Below are 6,000 nucleotides of genomic sequence, written 5' to 3' on the forward strand. Positions count from 1 at the left end.
ACACACATACCGACATTTTTTAAAATAGCGATTTTTCGACGTTTTAGAACATTCTGAACACATTGGCAAAAGCAACTAAAAAAAAATTTTTTTTACGAAAACAAAGCTTCCTCTATGAGGAAGCAAAAAATGCAAAATTATTTTAATTTGGGTTACGTCTCCAAATAATTTTCTATGTGTGTGTATATATATATATGTATATAGTTTGAATGAATTATTCATCGTAAAGATACACTTATGAATTAACATTAAACAATTTTATATCTCTGTGGAGTAGGGCATACATATAAAACATACATACATATAGAACATACATACATATAAAACATACATACATATATAGATATGAATTGAGCTTAATTGGCAATATCAATATCGCCGCAATATGCTGCTGCACCGCATAAGCAAAAATGAAATATTTGCGATCCAAACAAAGCGATATGTAGGTCCAGAGGTATGTTCCGGGACTGTTTACGTTTTTTGAAATGTACAGTCCTGGAATATAACGCATATATATGTAATCAGATTCAAAAAACTGTCCCGAAAATTGCCGTAGGACATCAATTTTTTCCAGGACAGTCCTGGAAACTGCCAAATGTCCCGGAATATACCGATATCAAAAATAAAAGTCCCGGAACATACTTCCGGACCTACATATATATATATATATATATATATATATATATCGTTTTGTTTGGATATATGTATATATATCTTTACGTAGTTCTTGTTTCATATATATACTTCATGCATGAATAAGTAATTTCGAAATAGCGTTTTCGACTGGGCCGGGTTAATTGCTCGCTCCAAGAGCAATTAATGACGTCACTTCAGCAAATCGACCAATGTGTTATTGCTCGATTTGCCGAAGTGGCCCAATCAAAAACGCTATTTATACTTTTATAGATTTACAAAAGATCTAGCTTGAACAGTTTTCAACTCTTAAATTTACTGCAATATCACTCATTTGCTACAACAATGACTTAAAAAATGAAGTTTTCTAGAAAACTTGAAAATTTAAGAAAAATTAAAAAAAAATGAGTTTGAAATGTTTTAAACCATTAAAATTTATATAATGCGATAATTAAATGGAATTATGTAATATATCTGATTGTAGAAGAATTTATTATCATTCATCTTTTGCAAACAATTGTCTTTTGCAAGAAGAATTCGAAGCGATTGTATATTAAAATCATTTCATGTTGGTATGTATCTGCTTGTGTGATATTACGTCACATTCACGCGATGCATCTGACGACTTAAATAAAAGTACGCACCAATTAAAAATTTAGAATAAAATCTTTTCTCTTTTGATACAAATACTTATTGCGTATCTATAAAAATTTCTATAGAAAACATTCAAGAAAACATTAGTGATTAGCTTGCTGTAAAAGTTTGTTATAAAACATGTAATTTCTATCATAAAAATTCTAATTTTTTATATGTTAAATTATTTCAATATCGAAAGGTTAATTTGAACGTCGCGCGCGTTAGTTCGAGCGCCATCAGCGCCATGACAGTTTAGGCGGCGCGCGGCGCGTCGCCCGCCGGCGTCGGTTCAGATTCAGAACGCGAGGGTGTACGATCGCTCCCTAATTAATAGCGAATTTTATCCGTTAAGAATGCGCAGCAAGCCGAACTTTTGCCAGGAATGCCGACTAAGACGACGAACGAGTCTCCGGAACGTATCGCTTATCGCGGGTCTTCGTGATTATTGCCGTTTCATGTATCGATCGCAATCAACGCTGCTCCGAGGTTCGAAAACGGTTATGATGCTAGTGACTAGTGAGTATAGATTCCGATGCCTCAGGTACGCGAAAATGATTCTTATGTCTTCTCGAGATATTGGAAGCGATTGACACGTACTTTTCATTAGACGCAGCGTCAGGAATTCTGATTGTTGTAACGATATTACGCGTATGTATTGCATTTAATGCAAAATTTGCTATTGAAGTATAGTATATGTACGTATATTAGTATATCGTGTCGGTAGAGCGTGAATGCTCGTCAGTTCCGTCAAGTGAACTACATGTGATCGTAGCGTTACTGGATACAGCATATCATTTTCGGTAAAGTACGTAATGTAATGGCAGTATCATTAAATTAACCCCATGCGACCATAGTATTACTTGTATGTATAATGAATTTGCACATGCATTTAATTAAAATATTTCATTAAAATATTTTTATATGTGACTTATTGCATGTTAATAATTAAATGTAAAATATTCATATGTATAATTAATTGTATTTATTTATATTTTTATAGCAATTTTTTGTACAGTATTTGTGAATATAATAATTGAGAATGTAATGCATGTGTGGTAATTAGCAGTGATTATTGTTTTGTAATTAATCTGTCAATTAGGAGCATGAAGTCGTATTGCACACATTAATACTTTTATAAAATTTCTTGCACGAGTTAATGCAAAAGAGTAATATTTATATACTACATTGTTTGTAGCTTTTTTAAGATTAGAGAGAGAGAGAGAGAGAGAGAGAGAGAGAGAGAGAGAGAGAGAGAGAGAGAGACGTGATATTATTGTAGTAAATATTGTGATCGTGATTATTAGAGATTATATGCATGAGTTAGTTGAAATACTTGGTAGTCGATAGTAATTGCGGTAATTTTTTTATCCACTATTACTGTTTATTAGTTGTAGATGTAGACGAGAAACTGTAGATGAGAAACCAGAAGCTGCACGAATTAATTTAAATGTATAGTAATTGTGGCAGTAATCGCAATCATTTTCTTTTTAGCCGCAATCACTGTCCATAATTATTCTGCAAATTACAGCAAAGGCTGTAGTGTAGAGTGATTGTTAGACTTATAAGATCATTTGCACAAATTACTTAAAATATTAATTATACATTAATATGCACGAATTAATTTTACGTCGTATTTATGCGTAATAATTGTTGCAGTGATCGCGATTATTTTGATTTTAGTCGCGATTACTGTTTATAATTGTTTCGTAAATTAGAAACGCGATATTGACGTAGTTGATGTTGCGTAGTGTTGCGATTATTATATTAATTGATTATATATGCATGAATAAATTTAAATACTCCGTATTTTTATATACTGCATATTATAGTAGCAATAAAATATTTATTTATGTGATGATTGGCAGTATTTATAATGCAATGATATCGCAAGTATTTATGATGTAGTAATTAAAAATTATTTTTTTACATTAATTGTGTGATCCACTGTTTTGTTACAGTTACTTTATATCTATGTATATCGTTGCATTTAATGCTATGGTCGCTACAATTGTAAAAATCACTTGTCTTGCATCAAATATTTGAATAATGAAATATTTGAAGTTATAAAATATAAGTAATCGTATATAATATTATGTGTACGATACTTTTGACACTTAAGGCCTTTAAACATAACTTGATTTAAAAGTCTGTGAAATATATTGAAGGTCTGCTGCGCATCTAATGAAAAGTTCACCATTGAGCGTATAGATATATATAATAATCGTATACAATTATATGCACGAACGCGTTATGGAATAAAGTGCGTTCTATCTCATATTCTGTGTTTCGCGTACCGTGTCGGGAGAATTCGCAGTTTCTTTCGTTTCTTCGGAAGTGCGTGACAAATATCAAAGTTCGTTCGGTAGTGCGCGTAATTAAGTACGTTTATTGATAAGTGTCCGGTGTTCGTCGTTTCCTTGAGTTGACTGTTTGCAAGACAAAATTTGCAATGAATGGAGCAAACTATGATAGCTAGTGAGTAAAATTAACTGCGCGTTATGTAAATACACACACAATTGTTGATAACACATATACCCTTGATTGTGATTATTTATTGTAAATATTTATTAAACAATTTATGTATTATAGAAGAGAAGCGTTTTTATTAAAATTTTACTAAAATATTTAATTGCGATAATAAAGTAAGATAATAATTAATTAGAGAAATAAATTAAATAATTTTTTATTTACATTTTCTGAATTTTGGACAATAATGGATTTCTAATTTTAGATTTTTTTCTAATTACCTTTAAATATCTGTTAGTTTAGGTAATGAAAATTTAATAACAAAAAAATAACTGACTTGAATAACTAAACCGATAACAAATAAAATATATACCGTGCTATTATTTACTCATATTTTTTCATTTACTATATCATTATATTATTTTTTTGATTGAGATAAATACTTGAAATAGGAATAATTTTATCTGTTTTTCTTTATAAATACAAAAGCTGCGATTATTGTATTATAATAAAATATTAAAATAATGTTTAGTTATTTAGTTGATATATATATTTTTAATAAATTAAAAATATATAACAAGATTGAATAAGAGATAATTTTTTAATAAAATATCTGTGAACTTTACAGTTTGAAAAAGATTTCTTTTTTTACTTTGTAGTTATTATTTAAGTATTTTTAAGTATTTACACGATGGACCGTAAAATTATATTTACATTGGAATTACGTAAAAGTTAGCAAGCTTTGTGCTTTGAAAAAACTAGTTTATAAATATTAATCAGGTGTACACGCAATGATAATTTGCTGATAATAATAGTCATTATTAGTATTATAGCATTAGAAATAAAAATAAGTGATTGTTTAAAACAAGAACAAAAATATATAATACTGTATACAAAATGAGAATAACGCAATTAAATTTTGTTTCTTTACAGCGATTGCTGCAGAAACCTAACAATGACTTTATTATTTAACAACAAGAATTGGACAATAATATATGGCTATATAGCAAATACCGCCAAGGTTTGAACAATTATTTAAAAGGTAAGTTTTTAGAAATTACTATTATGTGAAGATTTCGAAATTTAAAGGAACAGAACAGTTTTTGATATAATATTTGTACACATATTGCTAATATTGCTGTTTTTACACACATGAAAAATTATGGCATATATTACCATATGAATATCACAAGATATGCAAGTGAAATTAAACTTTAGAATAAAAATTGCATGAAAATTGTTCCATTTTAGAGAGAAGTTTTCAATAATATTCCTTGAAGCTTTGACAGAAATACGTGATAATGTGAATATGTATTTAATATTTTATAATTTATGTGTGTGTGTGTGTGTGTGTGTGCGTGTGCGTGCGTGTGTGTGTGTGTGTGTGTGTGTGTGTGTGTGCGCGTGTGTGCGCGCGTGTGTGTGTGTGTGTGTGTGTGTGTGTGTGTGTGTGTGTGTGTGTGTGTGTGTGTGTGTGTGTGTGTGTGTGTGTGTGTGTGTGCACTTATTTTACAATTTGCATAAATTTGTTATATAAGTTTATACATTGTGTATATTCTAATTACGTAACTATACGTAAATATCTGCAAACCATTACAGCTTAAGGTATTCCTTTCACGGAAAAGCGTATTTTGTACGCGCTTATTAAGGAGGGCCTCAGCAAACTCTTGTATATTGCATTAAACTTATGTAAAATCAAGTTATAATTGATTATTATGTTTAATTATAAGAAAGAAGTGAAAATATTATGTGTATTTAGAAATTTTTCATTTTTTGGTAAATTTTACTGTCAGAACAATATGGCAACGCTGGCGCTTTTCAGGCGCCGATTGTAAAATGTGAAGTTGATAACAAAAGTGTCAATGTAAGTGTCACGTTCATTAATCAAAGAATATTGTAACATTTTCTTTTTATCAAAGAGAGATTTTATAATAATAATGAGTGATAAGAAACAAAGTGAGGAGTAATGTGGGCAAAAATAAAGAACAATTTTTTTTCTTTTTTAAAACAATAAATAGTTGATAATAAACCGTACGTGATGAACTGAAGTGTGACATGAGCGCACAGCTTTGCAGCGTTGCCAAATAATTCCTTGAAAGTCGCCATTAAAAATATTCATCTATAAACCACATTTCAAGTCAACTTTTAACATAAATATTTTTTAATATCTTAAGATATTTGATAAACAAATTATTACATTGAAATGGGGAAAATAGACTTTTTCGATAACGTCACATATAATGATCGAATTTTCAAAGTCATGAT

The sequence above is a fragment of the Temnothorax americanus genome, unplaced genomic scaffold, assembly GCF_048541705.1.
Source record: "Temnothorax americanus isolate GAGA-0224 unplaced genomic scaffold, ASM4854170v1 Scaffold109, whole genome shotgun sequence".
In the NCBI taxonomy this organism is placed as follows: domain Eukaryota; kingdom Metazoa; phylum Arthropoda; class Insecta; order Hymenoptera; family Formicidae; genus Temnothorax; species Temnothorax americanus.